This window comes from Erinaceus europaeus, chromosome 2 (assembly GCF_950295315.1).
Source record: "Erinaceus europaeus chromosome 2, mEriEur2.1, whole genome shotgun sequence".
NCBI lineage: Eukaryota > Metazoa > Chordata > Mammalia > Eulipotyphla > Erinaceidae > Erinaceus > Erinaceus europaeus.
Window position 1 is genome coordinate 44,018,984 of NC_080163.1, and position 12,432 is coordinate 44,031,415.

Genomic DNA, 12,432 nt, shown 5'->3' on the forward strand with positions numbered 1-12,432 from the left:
CATTTTTATAAGTGTATGTGTGTCTGAACATGTCTGAGTGTAGGTGCTTGTAGATGTGTAAATAATGTATCTGAATATCTTTCTGAGTTTGTTGTTTGTCAGGATCTCCGGATCTGTCTGGGTGTTTGCCACTAATGGCATACACTTTGTGTGTATGGGTCTGTGAGTGGACTGTTATTATTTTTAAATATTTTATTTACTTCAATGAGAGATCAGAGGGAAAGTGCTCTGTTTATGTTTTATGGATTTTGGTGGTGCTGGACATTGTACTTGGGACCTTGGAGCCTCACGCTTGGAAGTCTTTCGCATAACCATTATGTTGTCTCCCAGCCTTGAGCAATGTTATGTACGTCAAAATTCTTTCTACCAGAGCACAGCTCAGCTCTGGTTTATGATAGTGCAGGGCATTGAACCTGGGACCTCTGGTGGCCTCAGACATGTCTTTTGGCATAATAACTATACGGTAACCTTTTTAAGAGTCAAGGCTCCACTTGTGTATCCTTTTCAGGGTTTTTTTCAGTCTCTAGGTCCTCGACTCATTGCATCCATTATTCTCGATGGATGGGCGGAGAATAGGGAGTCTAGTCCCGCCCCAACCTGATCTCCCAGAAAGAACAACTACCAGACTTCCCCGGTGCTGCTCGGAGACCTCCTTGGAGTGTGCAGAGAAGGCTGGTCAGCTTGCAGAGGTGGCGGTTCTGGGAGGCCTGGGGGGAGCGGGGGCTCAAGTTCTCGCGCGCTCTCTAGTGGTCTCGGAGGGCAGCGCCGACAGAACGAGGGGGCGGGGCCGCCGGCGGCGGAAGTGAAGTCACTTCCGGGCTGGGTGTTTGTTTGGACTGGAGAAGGGAGGCGGCGGGCAAAGCGCGCGTCGAGCGGGGAGCGGCGCTGCCTGTGGAGATCCGCGGAGGCCGACCGGATTCGTTGGCTGCCGACCCCGCTGCCGTGCAACTGGGTGAGGGCTTCCCTCGGGCAGAGCGGCGAGAAGGGTGCTGTGGCCCCGGCGGTCGAGGGACAGCACCTCGGCGATGGCAGAGGGGCCTAGGAGGGTCCCTCGGGTTGTTGGCCGCCAAGCCCCGAATGGCCTTCGTTGTCCCTTTGCCTCTTTCAGCCGAGTCTAAGCGATGAGCTCGGCCCGCCGTCGACTCTTCGCGCTCTGAGAAATGGCCGTCGCCTTTCCTCTTCCCCCCACTCCCCACCTCATTGTTACTATTATTTATGATTTGGATCTCGCAGCAGCTTTCTATCCGGGTCCTCGGTGCGCGCGGGGGTTGCCGGGATAGCACTTCTCGCGCCCCCCTCCCCCCATTCTTTTCCTTTACACCCTCGGGGACCCTTTTCCCCTGCCCCCCGCGGCCGCCTCAGCAACAAAGCTCATTGTTTCTCCCCACTTCACGCCTGCGCGTCGCCACGCTGAGCCCCTACGCGCCGCGCCTGCGTGCTCCGCGCCCGGGTGGGGAGAGGGGCTGCGGGCAGCCTGGAGGGCGGCGTCGGGGGGCAGCGCCTGCAGCCGTCTGCGGCCTGGCCTGGCCTGTCATCACCCCCCTCCCCGCCCCCTCGCTCCCGCCGCTTGGTCTTCCGCCGCCCGGTGTTTTCGGTTACATTGCATCCCACGGTGGGAGTAGAAGAACCTTTGCGGTTCAGGGGAACCCACCTGCAGGAGGGGTTTAGTTTAGGCCAGGTGAATTCAAGGTCCATCCAACTCACACTTGCACAGCATCACATCCCCAGCACAAAACAGATGCCAGAACACTAAAGTTGGACCAAGTTGAAGCAGCCCTTGGGGGCGCGCAGGGGGGTGGAGCGGGGTGGGGGGAGCTTTTCTGCTTCCTTTTGTTGTTGTCATCCCCGATTTTGCAGCTCTGTCAACTCAACAGAAGCCTCAAACTCGAGGATGAATTTGGCTTCCAGTTTTGCTGTGGAGAAGGTCTAACTGCTGACGTTGTTTGACATTCGTTACAATAGAAGACACATCCTCGAGTTTTGCAAGTTGTCGCTGAATCTTGCCTTGTATCCGGGTGGCTTGACGCTTCACAAATTGCATTTGAGCTGATAATCAAGTGTTGGTTGGCATTTTCATTAAAAAACATTTTGCGATTTCATCGTTGCACTTTATGTTTGCAAAGAAGTGAAAATGTTCTTAAGGATTTTTAATGAAATTCTCAGTTTGTTGTCTTATGTCTCATTCCTGTTTTGTGAAAGCATACTTGCGGTTAGTTTACGCTACCTACTATAAACTTAAAACTTTTTCCCCCCGAAAATAGGTGTCTTTAACAAATAGACGATTTTCTAAAAATTACTATCTCCCTTATTTTTTAAATTTTATTTTTTATATTTACCTGAGCACTGGGTTATGGTGGTGGCGGAGGATTGAACCTGGGGCCTCGGAGTCTCAGGCATGAGAGTCTTTTGCAGAACCATTATGTTGTGTCCCCAGCCTTCTGATTAATGGATAGGTGTTAGGGACTGGAGACTTACTAATGGCCAAAGGCTTGAGAGCTTTGGTATTTTACATTATGCTTCTCCATAAGGACTCAAATCGAAGTAGGAAACAAAAGATTTATTAATGAGAGAACTAGAACATCACTCTGGTATATGTTACTGGGGATCAAATTTCGGACCTCATGCTTGAGGGTCCAACACTACTGTGCTGCCTCCTGGGCCCAGGTAGGTAATTTCCATCCTCTTGGAGAAAGTAGGTTTAAGTTGTTTTCCCTTCATTTAAGCGCTACACATATTCAGGTTTACCCCTTGATAATTAAAGGAGGTTGTTCTTGTTTAAGTGAAAATATAAACATAAAATGTCCTCAGTACAGCAATTTCATGGGATATAAATACAGAATTTGGCAAATAAGATTCCCTGCCCCCTCCGTGTAATCAAATTACCTTTAGTGTTTTTTTGGTGTTATATAATTTACAAACTGTTTCCATATTCATAACAACCTCTGAAGAAAGGGAGAGCAGGTTTTATCTTGTCCGTTTTGAAATTAAGGAAATAGATGCTTTGGAGATTATTTTTATTTGACAAATGCTTCCATAACACTGAGTAATGCCAGGCATTGTTCTAAGTGATTTGACAAGTACTTAATTTTCAGTGTCTCTTAAGGTAAATATTGCTGTATAATGAAAATAACAAGTGAGAGATCTGAAGTAACTTGCCCAGTGTTAGTAAAAGCTGGAATTCAAATCAAAGTAGTCTAGGATTTATGTACTTTTGGCCATTATACTGCATTCTTCTGATTTAGTGACATATTCAGGGCCCTGTAGATGGGTAGTGGCATATCTGGGATTTGAACCTACCCCACAGTGGAAGTTGTCCATGTTAACTGCCTTTGTGATTTGGACCTTCCTGTTGTAGAGTACAAGTGTATTAATATTCGCATTTGAGACAGCCTAAAAACCTTAGTAACTCAATTTTTAAACATTTTTTTCCTCATTGTTTAGAACAGCAGGACTGTCAGTGTGTGCCTGTTGAGCATTTAAAATGTGCCTACTGTAACTAAAGAATTAATAATTATTATTTGCCTCCAGGGTTATTGCTGGGGCTCGGTGCGTGCACTACGAATCCACTACTCCTGGAGGCCATTTTTTCCCCATTTTGTTGCCCTTGTGTCTTGTTGCAGTTATTGTTGTTGTCTCTGTTGTTGGATAGGACAGAGAAATTGAGAGGAGAGAAAGACACCTGCATACTTGCTTCACCTTTCATGAATTTACCCTCCTGCAAGTGGGGAGTCGGGGGCTCGAACCAGGATCCTTATGCCAGACCTTGTGCTTCTCACCATGTGTGCTTAACCCACTGCACTACCACCTGGCCCCAACAGTTAATTTTTTAAAGCTTTTTTTTTTTTTTTGGATGTTTTTTTTTTTTTAATTTTTTATTTAAGAAAGGATTAGTGAACAAAAGCATAAGGTGGGGGGGGTACAACTCCACACAATTCCCAACACCCAATTCCCATAACCCACCCCCTCCCATGGTAGCTTTCCCATTCTCTATCCCTCTGGGAGCATGGACCCAGGGTCGTTGAGGGTTGCAGAAGGTAGAAGGTCTGGCTTCTGTAATTGCTTCCCCGCTGAACATGGGCGTTGACTGGTCGGTCCATACCCCCAGTCTGCCTCTCTCTTTCCCTAGTAGGGTGTGTCTCTGGGGAAGCTGAGCTCCAGGACACATTGGTGGGGTCTTCAATCCAGGGAAGCCTAGCCAGCATCCTGGTGGCATCTGGAACCTGGTGATTGAAAAGAGAGTTAACATATGAAGCCAAACAATTTGTTGAGCAATCATGGATCCCAAGCTTGGAATAGTGGAGAGGAAGTGTTACGGAGGTACTCACTGCAAACTCTAGTGTAATCCTGCTTTCAGGTATATATTTTGCAGTAGTTTATGGATACGTGTGCACATAAGCTCTCTCTCACAGAAACTGGTGTATGTCTAGGTTATGGGACTTTGTTAGAAAGTGAACTACCTGAGATGAAATTAGAGTGTACTATTAAAGGAAAGGTCTCACCCGAGTAATGAAGCTGAAGAGCTTTTTTTTTTTTTTAAATATTCCCTTTTGTTGCTTTTGTTGTTTTATTGTTATAGTTACGATTGATCTTGTTGTTATTGTATAGGGCAGAGAGAAATGGAGAGAGGAGGGGAAGACAGAAGGGAAGAGAAAGACAGACGCCTGCAGACCTGCTAGACCACTTTGTGAAGTGACTCCCCTGCAGGTGGGGAGCCGGGGGCTCGAACCGGTATCCTTCCTCTGGTCCTTGTGCTTTGCACCACGTGTGCTTAACCCGCTGCACTGCCGCCCGACTCCCAAGAGTTAATTTTTTTTTTATTGATTTAATTATTATCGACAAATCTGTTGGATAAGAAGGGTACAACCCCACACAATTCCCACCACCAGAACTCTGTATTCCATCCCATCCCCTGATAGCTTCCCTATTCTTTATCCCTCTGGGAGTATGGACCCAGGATCATTACAGGGTGCAGAACGTGTGAGGTCTGGCTTCTGTAATTGATTTTCCGCTGGACATGGACTTCGGCAGGTTGATCCATACTCCCAGCCTGTTTCTGTCTTTCCTTAGTGGGGCAGGGCTTTGGAGAGCTGGGATTTCAGGACAGAGTGGTGAGGTCATCTGCCCAGAGAGAATTAATTTTCTTATTGTATTTTTAATTAAATTATGCCATAAGCCACTTTGAATGATTTAGAGGTTTAAATTACATCTGCATTTCGGGGAGGTCTGTGGGGATCATCTCAGGGACTTCAATGCTCCAGGATGACATTTTCAGATAGAATCAGAGACAAAGAGACCATAGCACCTAAGCTTCAGTGTATTGGAGGCCAGGCTTAAATAAGGCTTTTTTTTTTTAAGATTTAAAAAAAAATTTTATTGGGGGAGTCAGGCTGTAGCACAGCAGGTGCAAAGTGCAAGGATTGAAGTAAGGATCCCAGTTTGAGCCCTGGCTCCCCACCTGCAGGAGAGTCACTTCACAAGCTGTGAAGCAGGTCTGTAGATGTCTATCTTTCTCTCCCCCTCTCTGTCTTCCCCTCCTCTCTCCATTTCTCTCTGTCCTGCCCAACAACAATGACATCAATAACAACAATAATAACTACAACAATAAAAAGAATTTATTGGGTAGAGACAGAAATTGAGAGGGGAGAAGATAGAGAGGAAGAGACAGACACTGTAGCTCTATTTCACTTGTGAAGCTTTCCCCCTGCATGTACATAACCAGGGGCTTGAACTCTGGTCCTTTTACACTGTAATGTGTGTGCTTACCAGGTGCACCACCTCCTGGTCCCCCAGGTCTTTGTTTTTTATCAGAGTAAGTGCTGCTCATCTCTAGTTTATGATGGTGGTTGGGATTGAACCTGGGTCCCAGAGTGTTTCTGTTCTTTCAGTTTTTATCAGAAGTAATAGGCATTACTGAGCTATCCTACACTGGAGCTATCACATTAGACTACACTGGACAAGATAGTTAACATCTTTGGGATTTTTTTTTTTCCCCCTTAGTATTGTTTTTCTTCTATGGATGTTTAGATCTATGATTTTTACCTTATATCTTTCTCTAGCAACTTCTATTTTTGTGGCTTTGAGGTTTCACACACACACTGTGCCCTTAACCTGGTGCCCTACAGCTGGGCCAAAGCTTCACACATACATGATTCCATCCCTTCCAGACCAACTTTGATTCTGAATGAAGGACCACAGTACTGTTGCTCCTCTCCTCCCCAGTGTGATGGCATCTCCATGTCATGTTAGGACTCAAACTTGGGTGGCATAGGTTCTGCTTGGTGAGCTAGCTACCTTTCAGCCTCTCTAGCAACTTTTAGTAGCTTTAAGTGTTTAATTACCACCCAGAAAGGTAAATCTACCAAGGTACAGTTATTACTCATTTTACATATAGAACAACTGAGACACTGAGATTAAATAACTTGTACATGGCGTCATACAGCTACAAAGCCCTTTTCCTGAGCCCATGTTTTTAATGGCTACTTTGTATACCCGCAGCAGTATAATGCTTGGCAGTATCAGATTCATTTAGTGCGTCTCACAAATTTCTGAGTGGGAAAGACAGAATTTTCTTTTTTCCCAGTAGAGTTATCTTTGGTACTTGGTGCCTGCACAGTGATTCCACCATTCTCAGGAGCCTTTGTTTTTTCCTTTTTCCCCCTCAATAGATGGAGAGAAATGAATGTTTTGTGTGATGGGGGAAACACCTGCAGCACTGCTCCACTTTTTGTGAAGCTTCCCCCCCACAGGGGGTAGAACTTGACAGAGCACAATAAAACAAAAAGTGGTGTTTGTGAAGTCAGACTAATGGGGGGAAAAATATATATAGATAGATAGATAGATGAGAGGTTTTTGTATGTAAGAGATGCTAGCCCCAGTACCATAGGATTCCATGTGTTATACCTGGGGCCTAACCTCATTGGTGAGTTCTGCAAGGCAGGTGCTCTATCAGGTGCTATCTCACCAGCCCCATATTTTAAATTTTCAGAAGCAGTATTAAAAAAAAAAAAAAAGACACTCTGGAAATTAATATGTGTAAGAGGAATTTGAGGGGGTTACAACAGCTGAAGACACTAGTTTGAAAGTGCCAGGGCACATTCATAAGACAAAAACTGCTTTGGGGCCAGCAAGATAGCTCACCTAGGAACACATCTGCTTTGCCATATGTGACCTAGATTCAACCTCCTGGCTCCCACAGCACTAGGGCAAGCTGTCTCTGTGGCTATACTTCTCCCTTTTTAACTGGGGAGGGGGGGAGGGGGGGAGCTTGGTAAAGATAAAGGGAAAAACTGCTCTAACCTAACCAAATCTTTGTGCTACCAAATAAAAGAGGAAAGAAAAAAAAAAAAAGGAAGAGAAGATGGCCACTGGAATTCCTAGTATAGGCACTGAGCCCCAGCAATAACCCTGGTAGTGGGAAAATTAAAAACAAAGAAGTAATTTGTGGAGATCTATAAGGTCTAGAATGAAGATGATTTTCTCCATAGGAATTTTACATGTCTTATCAAAGCATGACACTGGGAACACTTAAGTTCAAGGTCACTTCATACTGAGTTCATGATGAAGGACTGGGGTTATTTTGGACCTCCTGAGTACTAGAATTTAATTTATTTAATTTTATCTATTAATTTACCAGCATACTGCTCAGCTCTGGCATGTGGTGGTGCTAGTATTAAATCTGGGACGTTTGGTGCCATGGCATGAAAGTTTTTGCATAGCCATTAAGCTTTTTCCAGCCCTATTTTTCTTTCCTTCCTTCCTTCCTTCCTTCCTTCCTTCCTTCCTTCCTTCCTTCCTTCCTTCCTTCCATTCATTGCCACCAGTGATATCTCTGGGGCTTGTTGCCAGTACTGCTAACCCACCACTGCTGGTAACTATTCTCCTACCCCCTTCTATTTTATTTGATAGTCCAGAGAGAAATTGAGAAGAGACAGGGAGAGACACCTGCAGACCTGCTTCACCACTTGTGAAGATTCTCCACTGCAGGTGGGGAGGGGAGACTCAAACCCGGGTCCTTGTGCATGGTGATGTGTATGCTCACCTGGGCGTGCCACTGCAGCGCGTCCCCTTCCCTCTGCCCTATTTCTGTCTACAGGAGGAACACCATAGTCACAATTTCTGCCCCTCCCACCGCTTTCCTTGCTTTGCTTGGGGAAGAGTACAGGTTACTCTCTTTATTTTTACCAGACACTGCTCAGACTTGGTTTATAGTGGTGCTGGGGATTAAACCTAGGCCCTTTAGTATTATAACCAGGTGCACCAGGTTATAAAAGTAGCCAGGCCTCTTGGCTACTTTTCATTCACCCTTGCCCTGAGCTTATAGGTCCTTAGGGTCCCAGCTTAGAGTGGGGATAATCTCTTGTTCATTTGCCCACATTGACTTCTGTACCTTTTTCCACATGAAACCAAGCAACCAACCTGAAGAAATATAACAGATGAAGCCTATAGATAGATATTAAGGTAGTATCAGTGCTTTAAAGTTCCTGGATTGCCATTTTTACTAGTGCTTGTAAGAGCTTGTTTCATAATATATTTAAACATTTTCATGGTTTTTTTTTTTTCTTGTTTTTTTTTTGCCTTCAGGTTTATTGCTGGGCTTGGATGAATCCACTGCTCTTGGAGGCTATTTTTTTCCTTTTGTTGCCCTTCCTTTTTTTTGTTGTTGTTGTTTGTTTTTGTTTTTTCCATTTTTTACCAGAGCTCAGCAGCTCTGGTGGTGCGGGGGGGGATTGAAGCTGGGATTGACCCTCAGGCACAGGAGTCTCTTTGTATAACCATTATGCTATCTACGCCCACTCTATTTTTTTTAATTTCTTTATTGGGGAATTAATGTTTTACATTAATATAATAAATACAATAATTTTTACATGCATAACATTTCTCAGTTTTCCATATAACAATACAACCCCCACTAGGTCCTCTGTCATCCTTTTTGGACCTGTATTCTCCTCCCCACGCACCCCAGTTGGTCCAGTACACCAACTCCAGTTCAGGTTCTACTTGTGTTTTCTCTTCTCATCTTGTTTTTCAACTTCTGCCAGAGAGTGAGATCATCATATATTTAATCCTTCAGTTTCTGACTTATTCTACTTTAACATGATGTTTAAATCGTTTTTGTTATTATTGTTGTTATTGCTGTTGTTGTTGTTGGATAGTACAGAGAGAAATGGAGAAAGGAGGGGAAGATAGAAGAAGAGAAAGATAGACACTTGCAGATCTGCTTCACTGCCCTTAAAGCAACCCCCCTGCAAGTGGGGAGCCGGGGGCTGGAACCGGGATCCTTAAGATGGTCCTTGAGCTTCGTACCATGTGTGCTTAATTCACTGCACTACCACCCGACCCCCATATTTTCAGTCTTTTATTTTATTTGTTTTTGAATTTTTTTTTATTGTCACCAGGGTTATTACTGGTGCTCAGTGCCAGCACAATTAATCTACTGCTCCTAGAAGCCATTTTTTTCTTTCTTTTTTTTTTTTTTTTGTTTTAATTTTATTTGATAGGAAGAGTGGAGTCAAGAGGGGAGGGAGACAGAGAAGGAGAGAAAGACAACTGCAGACCTACTTCACTTGTGAAGTGTCCCCACTGTAGGTGGAGAATGGGCTGGAGCCCGGTTCTTGCACATAATATTACGCATGCTTACTGGGTGCACCATTGCCTTGCCCCCCATTTTCAGTTTTTAGTGGAAGGGCCAGTACAGATAATCTAGTCCACAATTGCTGATAAAAGACCTTAAATCATTTGTTCCAATGTTTTAAAAACAATTGCAAGGAAATAAACAATCAGCCTTAGCATAGGCTTTATTTAAAATTACCAACCTAACGAGCCAGGAAATAACTCACCTAGTAGGATGCACATATTCCCTAGAGTCCTGGGGCTCAGTGGATTTGTGCAGAAACAAGACTCGGTGAAAATCTTGACTACGGAAAATAAAATCAAAATTTTAAAAAAGTCATAAAAGGGAAATTTTTATTACTTTTTTTTACTTGTATATTGGATAGAGACAAATTGTAAAGGAAGGGGAGAGACAGGGAGACACCTGCAGCACTGCTTCACTGCTTGTGAAGCTTACCGCTGCACGTGGAGACTGAGTGCTTGAACCCAGATCCTTGTGCATTACGCTCAATCAGGTGTGCTCAAATTGAAAAATTTTAATTGAAAAATTAAACTCTAGGGAGTCGGGCGGTAGCGCAGTGGGTTAAGTGCACGTGGTGCAAAGCGCAAGGATGGGTGTAAGGATCCCGGTTCGAGCCACCGGCTCCCTACCTGCAGGGGAGTCACTTCACAAGCGGTGAAGCAGGTCTGCAGGTGTCTGTCTTTCTCTCCCCCTCTGTCTTCCCCTCCTGTCTCCATTTCTCTCTGTCCTATCCAACGACGACGACAACAGTAATAACTACAACAATAAAACAAGGGCAACAAAAGGTAATAAGTAAATATATATTTTAAAAAATTAAACTCTAGTCATACTGCTGTTGACAGAATGATTCTAAAGTTTATATGAACTGGCGAGATAGCATTAGCACAGATTATATGGTCCTGTTTCATCACCAATAGCCAGAGCAGAGATGTACTCTGAATAAAAAAAAATAGGGGGTCGGGTGGTAGCCCATCGGGTTAAGCACACATGGAGCAAAGCGCAGGGATGTGGGTTCTCAGGGGGGTTGCTTCACAAGCAGTGAAGCAGGTCTGCAGGTGTCTTTCTCTCCTCTCTGGATTTCTCTCTGTCCTATCCAACAAGGGCTACAAAATAGGAGATGCTGGCCTCCTGGAGCAGTGGATTTGTGGTGCAGGCACCAAGCCCCAGTGATAAGCTTGGAGGCAATCAGTCAATCAATAAATTAATAAAGTTTATGTGAAGATTATATGTGCAGTATTTCCTTTTAAAAAAGGTGGGGCAGTTGTGCTGTTATAGACATTAAAATGGCTTGGTTTCTTTTTAAATTGCCACCTGGGTTATTGTTGCGGTTTGGTGCCTGTAGAAGGAGTTCACCACTCATGGCAGCCCTGCCCTTTCCCCCCCCCCCTCTTGTTTTTTGTTTGTTTGCTTTTTTAAAATTCCCTTTTGTTGCCCTTGTTTTTTTATTGTAGTTATTGTTGTTATTGATGCTGTCATTGTTGGATAGGACAGAGAGAAATGGAGAGAGGAGAGGAAGACGGGGAGAGAAAGATAAACACCTGCAGACCTGCTTCACCGCTTGTGAAGTGACTCCCCTGTAGGTGGAGAGCTGGGGGCTCAAACACGGATCCTTAATGCCCATGATTGCACTTTGGGCCACGTGCGCTTAGCCCGCTACGCTACCGCCCGACTCCCCCCCTTTATTTATTTATTTATTTTTGATTTTCCCTTTTGTTGCTATTGTTGTAGTTATTGTTGTTGTTGATGTCGTCATTGTTAGATAGGACAGAGAGAAATGGAGAGAGGAGGGGAAGACAGAGGGGAAGAGAGAAAGATAGACACCTGCAGACCTGCTTCACCACCTGTGAAGTGACTTGCCTACAGGTGGGGAGCAGGGGGGCTTGAACTGGGATCCTTATGCCAGTCCTTGCGTTTCGCACCACGTGCGCTGAACCTTACTGCCCAGCTCCCCATCTCCCCTTGTTTTTGATAGAGACAGAAATTGAGAGAGGGAGAGTGACATCTGCAGGAATACTTCACTGCTTTTTTTCCCCAGGGTTTATTATTTATTTATTTATTGGGGTATTAATGTTTTACAGTCGACAGTAAATACAATAGTTTGTACATGCATAACATTCTCATTTTTCCACACAACAATACAACTCACACTAGGTCCTTTGCCATCCTTGTTCCAGAACCTGAACTCTCACCCACCCACCCATCCCAGAGTCTTTTACTTTGGTGCAATACACCAACTCCAGTTAGAGTTTTTCTCTCTTCTGACCTTGTTTTTCAACTTCTGCCTGTGAATAAGATCATCTCATATTTACCCTTCTGTTTCTGACTTATTTCTGTAACATTTCTTCAAGCTCCATCCAAGATGGGCTGAAAATGGTGAATTCACCATTTTTACTCTGAAAATGTCCAATAGTTCTAGTTTATCTCTTCATTTAGCTTCTTAGTTTCTTTGTTGATTTTCTGCCTGGATGATCTGTCAAGTTGAGAGAGTGGGGTGTTGAAGTCCCCTGCTATTACTGTGTTGCTGTTAATATATTGCTGTAGCTCTTTCAGTAGATGTTTGATGTATTTAGATGGCCTCTCCTTGGGTGCATAGGTGTTGATAATCATTAAGTCCTCTTGAGCACTAAATAAATCCTGTGAACACTAAGTAATGCCCATCCCTATTTTTAAATTTTATTTATTTATTTTTTTCCCTCCAGGGTTGCTGGGCTTGGTGCCTGCAACATGAATCCACTGCTCCTGGAGGCCATTTCCCCCCCCCCCTTTTTGTTGCCCTTGTTGTTGTAGCCTCGTTGTGGTTA

At 44.4% G+C, this 12,432-nt stretch overlaps 1 protein-coding gene across 1 annotated transcript in view; it reads left to right on the forward strand.

The window, feature by feature from the left end:
• Positions 1–795: 795 nt before the first annotated feature.
• Positions 796–12,432, forward strand: part of PAIP2 (poly(A) binding protein interacting protein 2) — a 31,175-nt gene continuing 19,538 nt past the window's right edge. The window contains exon 1 of the mRNA XM_007517541.3: positions 796–952. The gene's annotated coding sequence lies outside the window, so the exon portion shown is untranslated. The remainder of the gene's footprint in view (positions 953–12,432) is intronic.